Here is an 11886-nt window from a genome sequence, read left to right as displayed (position 1 = left end):
AGCTACAATCTAGCTTAGATGTACCGAATCAACTACTCTGATCTACGACATGCGCACATATCGTACGAAGCTAGGGTTAGGAGACTCACCAACATCAAAGAAGAACCGCTTGCCGAACTCGGAGAAGATGTGGAAGCCCGCTTGCCTTCGCTGTCCAGCTCCTACCGGGGTAGTCGCCGCCTCTTACCTGGCCATCGGTGAACGTCCACACCGGGACAGAGAGCTCGAATGGGGGAAATGGAGACAAGATTTAGGGCGGTGAGCCGTGCGATGATATAAGAGGTTCAAATTGGCGGGAGGTGACAAAATTTCTCCCGTCATCTTTTCGTGGATGCGCGCGTGCTTGCGCCATCTTTGAGCTTGCATGGGCGAGACACGGGTTTTCCCCTTTTCCGCCGCGTTCAGCTTAGCTTGCTGAAAACAGTAAAATCGAGTGTTCCTGCGTGTGCAGAGAAAATGGTGCTTTCAGCAACGCGCGGGTCAAAGTTTTAAGAGCATCTCCAACAGACGTGCTATATAGGCCGCGCGGCATAAAAACGTCCGATATAGCGCGCGGGAGGGAATGAGGCGCTCCAGCAGGCGCGGTAAACGGCGCGGCGCTGTAAAAATTTTAGGGCGCGCGGCGTTTTGCACAAACCGGAGCGGCATATCTGGCGCGTCGGCTACAGCGCGCGGCAACGCTCGTCCAAGCGCGAAAAATCCCCCGCGCTGAAACTTCCTCTTCCGCGTCGCCGCCCGAGCGCCCAATCCGTCGTCTCCGCGCGCCGCCGGCGAAATCCCGACGATGGACGACCCCTCCGGCAACCCACCGACCCCTCCCTACTCTGTCCCACCCTCCGCCGCCGCCACTGCCGCCGCGCCACTGTCAAACCCTAGCGGCGGCGCCGACGGCGGCAACGCAACGGCTGCTGCGCGCCCGCTCTTCGTCCCGCCGCGCGGGGCACTGCACGCAGGCGCTGCCGCTGCGCAGATGGCCGCGCAGGGCGCCGGCAACGCGCAGCCCGCGTCGAGGAGGGGGAAGGCACCGTCGAACAAACGGCCGCACATCGGTCCCGCCTCCGTCGCGCCGCCGAAGAAAGCGAAGGCGCCCGTCCCCCGCCGGCCGCAGCCTCCTCCTCCTCCGACGAACCAGGCGCCTCCTCCTCCTCCGACAACGACGAACCAGCCGCCGCCTCCGTCCGGCAACCGCGCGGGCGCACATACGGTGCATGATGAAATGCCCGAGAGGTAAAAAACACTACTTTTCGTCCAAATTGTAGTTTAGATGCATACCTAGCCGTATAGTAATCAATTTCATTGCATTGTAGAGTCGATGATGCGATATTCATGGATACAATGAATGTTGGATCCTCGTTCATGCATGATGAAGCCGCCGATGGAGAGGAGGAATATGAGGATGTAGATGAGGAAGGAGAAGGGTTGATTGAACCTCGCCCTCCGGGTCCGTCCGCCAACTACACCATAGCGGAGGACAAGTTGCTTTGCAAGACGTGGTTGACAATTGGAATGGATCCAACAACCGGTACCGATCAAACAAGAGAAACATATTGGATGAGGATGACGGATTACTTCAACACACACAACACAAGTGGGAACGAGCGAACCATGCGCTCACTTCGGTCCCGTTGGTCCGGTATCAACACCGATTGCCAAAAATGGGCGGGCGTGCAAGCCAACATCGATGTTCTCAATCCAAGTGGCACTAATGAGAATGATAGGGTAAGTCATTCTACTATGTTCACCATATGGCTCATATGAGAAGAATACGGTTCTACTTCATATAGCTCATCTATTTTCTTTTCCGCATATGTGTAGAACTTCATGGCTCAAGGATTGTTTAGGGATGTGGGAAAGAAGAACAAGAAAGGCAACAAGATTCTTGGCAAGTCATTCACCTTGCATCATTGTTATGCCGTGCTAGGGAATGAAGAGAAGTGGAAGACGCGCGGCAAGTTGGATGCGGCAACTATGGCGGCCAATGCTACAGGTGATGCAACAATCATCGATGATGATGATTCAAGTGATGAAGGGAAGAAGAGAAGCTCCACTCCTCACTCCGTCAACAATGGGCGGAGGAATGTGCATGGTAGGAAGACCGCCAAGGAAATGAAAAGAAAGAAGGCCGGAGATGATGACATTGTCATGGCTATGGAAAGGATTGCAAATGCAAGGTTGCAAGCAAATGAAGATAGAAAGATGCAACGAAACTTGGAGAAAGAGGCTATGGATGCTATTGAAGCTAGGAGAGCCGCTTTGGAGGAGAGGATTGCCGCCAACGAGGAGAAGAAGTTGGCTTTGGAGGAGAAGAGGCAAGCCTCCGAGGAGCATGCACGCCTAGCGGAGGAGGAGAGGAAGCTTTTCTTGATGGATACTTCCCATATGGATGAGAGGCAAAAGGAGTACATCAACCTTCTTCGCGATGAAGTGTTGGCCAAAAAAAGATTGTTGGTAGCCAACATGAACACTCCCACTACCGGCATGTTTGGAGGAGGCATGCCGACGTTTGGAGGAGGCATGAGAGGCATGGCCGGCATGGGAAGCATGCCCATGCCCACCATGGGAGGCATGGCCGGCATGGGAAGCATGCCCATGGCCGGCATGGGAGGCATGGCCGGCATGGGAGGCTATGGAGGCATGGCCGGCATGGGAGGACCAAGCTATGGAGGAGTGTTTGGAGAGGGACCATGGGAGGCTCGGTGAGTGGTGTGTATGGGAGTATGGGAGCACCACCGGGAGGCTTCGTGTCTTCCATGAATGCTACTATTCCTCCTTCAACCCAAGATGACGAGGAAGAAGAAGAAGGTGTTGACTTGGAAAATGCGGAAGTGTGATATGCATTTGTGATATGCATTATTATGTGTTCCACTTTGTCCATTTGAACCATATGTCGTATGTCATTGTTGAACTACGTCATTTTGTGTGTCGTTCTTGAACTATGTGATGTATGTTGCACTTTGTGTCCATTTAAATTATGGTACATCATTTGTTTCATGAATTATGTGTGATTATTTGATCTTTGTGATTGCAAAATAGTCTAGAAAACTGTTTTCCGCGCCCGCGCGCGATGTATTTTGCCGCGCCCGGCGGAGGACGATTTTTTCCGCCCGCGCACGCGCTGCATATTAGCGCGTCCAGCGGGGGAAAAAACGGCCCAGCGCGCGCTACCTGTTTACCGCGCGCAGAATCTAAGGTTTAGCGCGCCGCGATTTAGTGCGCCTGTTGGAGATGCTCTAAGACAGATCAGCCTAACAATCAATCAGACTTTTTTTTTTGTTTCGCAGAAACCGAGAAAATGGATCTTGAGCACCCAACCACATACTAAGAGCATATCCAGTCGTGTCCCTCAAAGGTTTTTTGAGCGCGCCGGATATTTTACCGGCCCCAGTCGCGCGCCCCAAAGGCCCTTTCTGCTGGAGATATGCCCAAGAGGCAATAATAAAATGGTTATTATAATATATCTTTGTGTTTATGATAATGTTTACATACCATGCTATAATTGTATTAACCGAAACATTGATACATGTGTGTTATGTGAACAACAAAGAGTCCCTAGTAAGCCTCTTGTATAACTAGCTTGTTGATTAATAGATGATCATGGTTTCGTGATTATGAACATTGGATGTTATTAATAACAAGATTATGTCATTATATGAATGATGTAATGGACACACCCAATTAAGCGTAGCATAAGATCACGTCATTAAGTTATATGCTATAAGCTTTCGATACATAGTTACCGAGTCCTTTCGACCATGAGATCATGTAAATCACTTATACCGGAAAGGTACTTTGATTACATCAAACGCCACTGCGTAAATGGGTGGTTATAAAGGTGGGATTAAGTATCCGGAAAGTATGATTTGAGGCATATGGATCAACAGTGGGATTTGTCCATCCCGATGACGGATAGATATACTCTGGACCCTCTCGGTGGAATGTCGTCTAATAGCTTGCAAGCATATGAATGGTTCATAAGAGACCACATACCACGGTACGAGTAAAGAGTATTTGTCATGAAATGAGGTTGAACGAGGTATAGAGATACCGATGATCAAACCTCGGACAAGTAAAATATCGCGTGACAATGGGAATCGGTATCGTATGTAAATGGTTCAGTCGATCACTAAAGTCATCGTTGAATATGTGGGAGCCATTATGGATCTCCAGATCCCGCTATTGGTTATTGGTCGGAGAAAGGTCTCAACCATGTCTACATAGTTCACGAACCGTAGGGTGACACACTTAAGGTTTGATGTCGTTTAAGTAGATATGGAATATGGAATGGAGTTCGAAGTTTTGTTCGGAGTCTCGAATGGGATCCAGGACATCACGAGGAGTTCCGGAATGGTTTGGAGAATAAGATTCATATATAGGAAGTCACTTTCCAAGTTTGGAAATGATCTGGTGAATTTATGGAAGGTGGTTTCTAGAATTATCCGGAATAAATCACTATGGAAGGAGGAGTCCCGGAGGGACTCCACAAACCCTAACCAGCCAACCAAGTGGGAGGGTGGAGTCCATGGTGGACTCCACCTCCTTGGCCGGCCAAGTAAAGGGGAAGGGAGAGTCCCTGTCCCTCTAGGTTTCGTCCATAAGGCGGTTTTTTACCGTTGGGGTCTTATTCGAAGACTTTGGGCAAACCCTTGGGGTTCCACCTATATAATGAGGAGGAGAGGGAGGGGGCTGCCCATGGCTTGGCCGCACCACCCCTTCCCCCTTGAGGCCGGCGCCCATAGCACCCCCTCTCCCCAAACCCTAGCGCCCCTCCTCCACTACTTCTCCCGCATATGCTTAGCGAAGCTCCGCCGGAGATCTCCATCGACACCGCCACCACGCCGTCGTGCTGCCGGGATTCCGAGGAGGATCTACTACTTCCGCTGCCCGCTGGAACGGGGAGAAGGACGTCGTCATCAACACCGAACGTGTGACCGAGTACGGAGGTGCTGCCCGATTGTGGCACCGTCAAGATCTTCTACGCGCTTTTGAAAGCGGCAAGTGATCGTCTACCGCAGCAACGAGAGCCTCCTCTTGTAGGCTTTGGAAATCTTCAAGGGTTAGTCTCGTTCATCCCCTCGTTGCTCCCATCTTCTAGATTGCATCTTGGCTTGGATTGCGTTCTCGCGGTAGGAAATTTTTGTTTTCTATGCTACGAATCCCTACGGTGGTATCGTAGCCGTGTCTATGCATAGATGGTTGCACGAGTAGAACACAATTGTTTTGTGGGCGTTGATGCTTATGTTGTCTTTAGTTTGAGTACTTTGCATCTTTGTGGCATAGTGGGATGAAGCGGCTCGGGCTAACTTTACATGACCGCGTTCATGAGATTTGCTCCACGCTCGACATGCAACTTGTATTGCATAAGTGGCTTTGCGGGTGTCTGTCTCTCCTACTATAGTGAAGATTTAATTTACTCTTCTATTGACAACACTAGTATCACCGTTGTGGTTCATGTTCGTAGGTAGATTAGATCTCACTCGAAAACCCTAAACCACGTAAAATATGCAAACCAAATTAGAGACGTCTAACTTGTTTTTGCAGGGTTTGGTGATGTCATATGGCCATGATGTGATGATGAATATGTATGAGATGATCATTTTTGTATTGTGGCAACCGGCAGGAGCCTTATGGTTGTCTTTAATATTTCATGTTGAGTAGTATTTCAAAGTAGTTGTAATAGTTGCTACATGAAGTGAACAACCATGAAGACGGCGCCATGGACCTTGACGCTACGCCGACGATGATGGAGATCATGCCCGTTGATGATGGAGATCATGTCCGTGCTTTGGAGATGAAGATCGAAGGCGCAAAGACTAAAGGGCCATATCATATCACATATGAATTGCATGCGATGTTAATCCTTTATGCATCTTATTTTGCTTAGAACGCGACGGTAGCATTATAAGATGATCCCTCACATTAATATCAAGATAATAAAGTGTTCTCCCCTCGTATGCACCGTTGCACAGTTCGTCGTTTCGAAGCATCTCGTGATGATCGGATGTGATAGACTCAACGTTCACATACAACGGGTGTAAGCCATGTTGCACACGCGGAATACTAGGGTTTGCTTGACGAGCCTAGCATGTACGGACATGGCCTCGGGACAACGGAAACCGAAAGGTTGAACACGAGTCATATGGATGATATGATCAACATGTTGATGTTCACCATTGAAGCTACATCATCTCACGTGATGATCGGTTTTGGTGTAGTGGATATGGATCGTGTACCACTTAACAACTATGAGGGATGTTGTATTAAGTGGGAGTTCATTAGTAATTAGATTAAAACATGAACTAATTATCATAAACATAGTCCGAGTAGTATTTTGAATTAATTTTGTAGTATTGGCATCCGTTTTCTACAATGCGCTAGTCTTGTTATTGAGATAGAAATCATCGTTAAAATCGACAAGAAACTTTACGGATTGGTACCGTATTGTTAAAGAATCAAGAAATGATTAAGTCCTATTGCAAACTTTTAGTAAACCTCACATTGTTGATTCAGAGAGCTATGGTTTCAATTAGTACCTAAAGTTATCTTGTCTCCGTGAAACTTGAAATTCAAATCTGTTTGAAAAGTAAGGAGCTGAAAATTTAGTTTTCGAAATAATCAAGGTATGAGATATATGTGATATCTAAGACCTTATTGCAAGATGATAGAATATAATTTGGTGAGACTACATAAACTCATAAGTTTTATGGGAATGTAGGAAGGTTGAAGACGCAAGGCGTCCCAATCCTCCAACTATTGGGGCACTAACGATATTCGCATATCCATGAAGTAATCGTTCTTAGTATGCACCGTTGCTAAGACTCGTCGTTTCGAAGCATCACGTGATGATCGGGTGTTATAGATTCTACGTGTGCATACAACGGGTGCAAGCCAGATTTGCACATGCGAATACTGAGGTTATATTTTACGAGCCTAGCATGTACAAACATGGTCTCGGAAAAGTCGTCATGATATGATGGATAAAATTATGAGTGAAATTGTTCATCATATTACAAAGTTACTAATAGTGAAATCTGAAACACTTGTCATATGATGATCAACTTAAAAGTAAGAACCTCAAGGTTATTGGTATTTGACCAACAAACCTAGAAGTTAATGATGTTAAAGTGTTTTTCTGAATAATGAGGAAAGCTAAAAGAGAAACTACAAAAGATATTTTGGCAGAAAGAAAAGAAAATACTAGAAAGTCTAGCTCAGGTGTATATAAATGATATACATGTTATGGATGTATTCCTTGTTTGGTCACACAATGAAATTCTTGGGTATTTGTACCATATTGGTTGGTATGAAGTGTCATACAAAACAACGCAATACAAGAATACAATGGCCTAAGTGACTGACAAGGAATATGATAGGAATGCACGTCTGGAACAAAAAATAAAGTGTTATGATGTTCGTCGTTGGTATTCTATCTAGCCCTTAGAATTTATAATAAAGAACTTAATAATTGTTATTATGCTCTGGTCAAATAAAAACAATGAGTTGTTCAAATTATGACATACTCCATGTACGATGGATAAGTTATTATAAATCTTAATGGTAAAACACACATACATAACACTGACGCTAAAATGCCATAAGGCAAATGATTTGAATTCCACTTATTTGTGGAACCGCCATTTAGGTCATGTTAGAAAGGAACGCATGAAGGAACTCCATGCAAATGGATTTTTGGAGTCATTCGATTTTTGAATCGTTTGGCGCTTGCAAAAATTTTCTAAAAGAGAATGACTGAAATACCGTTCATAGGCCAAGAGTTGAACGGGCAACTAACTTAGTGGAAACATACATGATGATATATGTGGTTCACTGGGCATAGTTGTGTGCGGGAGATTCTTCTACTTCATGAAAACTTCCAACAATGAATTGAGTATATATATGTGGATATATTCGATAAGGAAGAAGTTTGAAACATTTGAATAGATTCAAATAAATTTCAGCATGAAGTGGAAATCATCATAATAGAAAAGTCAAATATCTATGATTGGATCATAGTGGAAATATTTGAATTACGAATTTTAGCGAACATCTAAGAGAGTTATGAAGTTGTTCTACAACTCACGTTTCTTGAAGTATCATAGTGATGATGAAGTATCCGAGAAACGTATCCAAACCTTGTTGGATCAATGATGAGATAAAATATTGATGCCATTATATTTTTGTGGATTATGCTTTAGAGACTACCGCTTTTACACTGAATAGAGCATCATCATGATCCGTTGAAATGACACCATACGAGTTATGGCATGGGTATGAACCCTAATAGTCCTTTCTTAAATTTTGGAATGCATAGCATAAAGTAAATAAGTTTACAACCAAAATCAGATGAATGTCTTTGTTGGTTATCCCAAAGAATTGATTGGGAATTCTTTCCACTATGGAGACAAAGACAAAAGTGTTTTTCAATGTTTCTTACTTATTTCCAAGAAATTGTTTTCTAGCGAAGTATTTGAGTGGGAGGACAATAGAACTTGATAAGGTTTATGAACCTGAGCATAATGATCAGAGTAGCGCAGCATTGGAATTGGTTCCGGAAGCGGTCACGATGATCATAGCTCTCATGACTACAAAGTGTTTTAGTCATGGAGATCGAAGTACATATTGAACCTTGTAGGTATGGTTTACTTTGTGATCAAATAAATGATTTGTGAACAAAGGATTGATTTTGAACAATGATAAATCAACTACAAACAAAGAAGTTATAGTGGGCCCTGACTCCGTTAAAATGGCTATACGCCATGAAATCCAAGATAGATGAATACTTTTTGAAAGTAAATAAATCTATGAAATTGATAGACTTGGATGAAATGTCCTTAAAGAAGCTAGGCTTGTCGAAAAGTTGTTTACGACAAAGTTCAAAGAGTTGACTAAGATAAGATTAGATCTTCCGTAGCAATGCTTATAGTCTATGTGGATTATTCTAGTAATCACTACATATTTCTTTTATGAGATATGTTAGTAGGATGGCAAAATATATTACTTAACAGAAGTGTGTATTAAAGGTGTATACAAGATACAACCAAGAGTTTTGCTAGTCCGTAGAATACTAGATAGGAATACAAACTTCAATTGGATGAAGTGAGTATTGCGGAGTTGGAATCTTCACCGGATGAAATGATCAAAGAGTTATGATTTCATCAGAGACGATGAAGAGGCTTGCATTTGCAAGAAATTAAGTGGGAGCGCTGAGACATATTTGTAATACTTTATGTAGGTGACATATCGTTGATTATAAATAATGTAATTATATAATTGATTAAAAAGGTTTCATTGAGAATTAAACTTCAATGAAAGGATATGAACTGAAACATATTTAGTGTCAAGATCTATGAAGATGGATTGAAACACATAAAAGTTTAAGTTAAAAAGTACATAGAATGAATATTAAAGTAGTTCAATATAAAGAAGGTGTTCTTTTCATGTGAAGATTTTACAAGACTTGAGTGTATTTGACACTCAATGAGTAAAAACACATGAGTGATTTTAGATCACGAATAAAATGTACAATATCAGATGTCCTATGCTCTAAATGGTTAGGAGCATATACCAGAATGATTCATGTGATGATCATTGGATAAACAGTAAGAATATCCCTGAGTGCTTTAGAAGAACCAAGGATATATATAGTTTTGTATGAGTAATGACAAACAAATCACTGTAAGGTGTTGCACCGATATTAGTTTGATCACATATAAAAATAAAATTTCAATCTCAAATTAGGCTAAGTGTTGTTTAAAAGGTAGCACAATAAGCTAGAAGTTGTCTATGCTAGATTTAGATGAGTTCTAAATGTTGTGACGGATTCTACAAACAAAGGCAGAATATGTCATTGTTTTGACAATGACTGAGGATGTTAAGTCAAGAGGTTCTTTGAGAACTTGGTGTAGTTCCGATAGTGTCAGAACTTTGAAGCTATATTGTGTATGACAATATTAGTGACATATTTCAGACCGCGGAATTAAGGTTCCACCGAAAGACCAAACATATTTAATGCCGACTCATTTAGAAAATGAGTGATGCGTTGAGACGCAAATGAATTGCAAAATACATACGTTTCTGAGCATGTCAGATCCGTTGACTAAAACCTCTCTCGTGAGCAAAACATAATAAAGCACCGGAAGGCCAAGGTGTTATATCTTTACAAATGTAAACTAGATTATTGACTCTAGTGCAAGTGGGAGACTGTTGGAGATATGCCCAAGAGGCAATAATAAAATGGTTATTATAATATATCTTTGTGTTTATGATAATGTTTACATACCATGCTATAATTGTATTAACCGAAACATTGATACATGTGTGTTATGTGAACAACAAAGAGTCCCTAGTAAGCCTCTTGTATAACTAGCTTGTTGATTAATAGATGATCATGGTTTCGTGATTATGAACATTGGATGTTATTAATAACAAGATTATGTCATTATATGAATGATGTAATGGACACACCCAATTAAGCGTAGTATAAGATCACATCATTAAGTTATTTGCTATAAGCTTTCGATACATAGTTACCGAGTCCTTTCGACCATTAGATCATGTAAATCACTTATACCTGAAAGGTACTTTGATTACATCAAACGCCACTGCGTAAATGGGTGGTTATAAAGGTGGGATTAAGTATCCGGAAAGTATGATTTGAGGCATATGGATCAACAGTGGGATTTGTCCATCCCGATGACGGATAGATATACTCTGGGCCCTCTCGGTGGAATGTCATCTAATAGCTTGCAAGCATATGAATGGTTCATAAGAGACCACATACCACGGTACGAGTAAAGAGTACTTGTCATGAAACGAGGTTGAACGAGGTATAGAGATACCGATGATCAAACCTCGGACAAGTAAAATATCGCGTGACAAAGGGAATCGGTATCGTATGTAAATGGTTCAGTCGATCACTAAAGTCATCGTTGAATATGTGGGAGCCATTATGGATCTCCAGATCCCGCTATTGGTTATTGGTCGGAGAAAGGTCTCAATCATGTCTACATAGTTCGTGAACCGTAGGGTGACACACTTAAGGTTTGATGTCGTTTAAGTAGATATGGAATATGGAATGGAATTCGAAGTTTTGTTCGGAGTCTCGGATGGGATCCAGGACATCACGAGGAGTTCCGAAATGGTCCGGAGAATAAGATTCATATATAGGAAATCACTTTCCAAGTTTGGAAATGATCCGGTGAATTTATGGAAGGTGGTTTCTAGAATTATCCGGAATAAATCACTATGGAAGGAGGAGTCCCGGAGGGACTCCACAAACCCTAACCAGCCAACCAAGTGGGAGGGTGGAGTCCATGGTGGACTCCACCTCCTTGGCCGGCCAAGTAAAGGGGGAAGGGGAGAGTCCATGTCCCTCTAGGTTTCGTCCATAAGGCAGTTTTTTCTGTTGGGGTCTTATTCGAAGACTTTGGGCCAACCCTTGGGGTTCCACCTATATAATGAGGAGGAGAGGGAGGGGGCTGCCCATGGCTTGGCCGCACCACCCCTGCCCCCTTGAGGCCGGCGCCCATAGCACCCCCTCTCCCCAAACCCTAGCGCCCCTTCTCCACTACTTCTCCCGCATATGCTTAGCGAAGCTCCGCCGGAGATCTCCATCGACACCGCCACCACGCCATCGTGCTGCCGGGATTCCGAGGAGGATCTACTACTTCCGCTGCCCGCTGGAACGGGGAGAAGGACGTCGTCATCAACACCGAACGTGTGACCGAGTACGGAGGTGCTGCCCGATTGTGGCACCGTCAAGATCTTCTACGCGCTTTTGAAAGCGGCAAGTGATCGTCTACCGCGAGCAACGAGAGCCTCCTCTTGTAGGCTTTGGAAATCTTCAAGGGTTAGTCTCGTTCATCCCCTCGTTGCTCCCATCTTTTAGAT

This window comes from Lolium rigidum, chromosome 4 (assembly GCF_022539505.1).
Source record: "Lolium rigidum isolate FL_2022 chromosome 4, APGP_CSIRO_Lrig_0.1, whole genome shotgun sequence".
NCBI lineage: Eukaryota > Viridiplantae > Streptophyta > Magnoliopsida > Poales > Poaceae > Lolium > Lolium rigidum.
Note: the sequence above shows the minus strand (reverse complement) of the source record.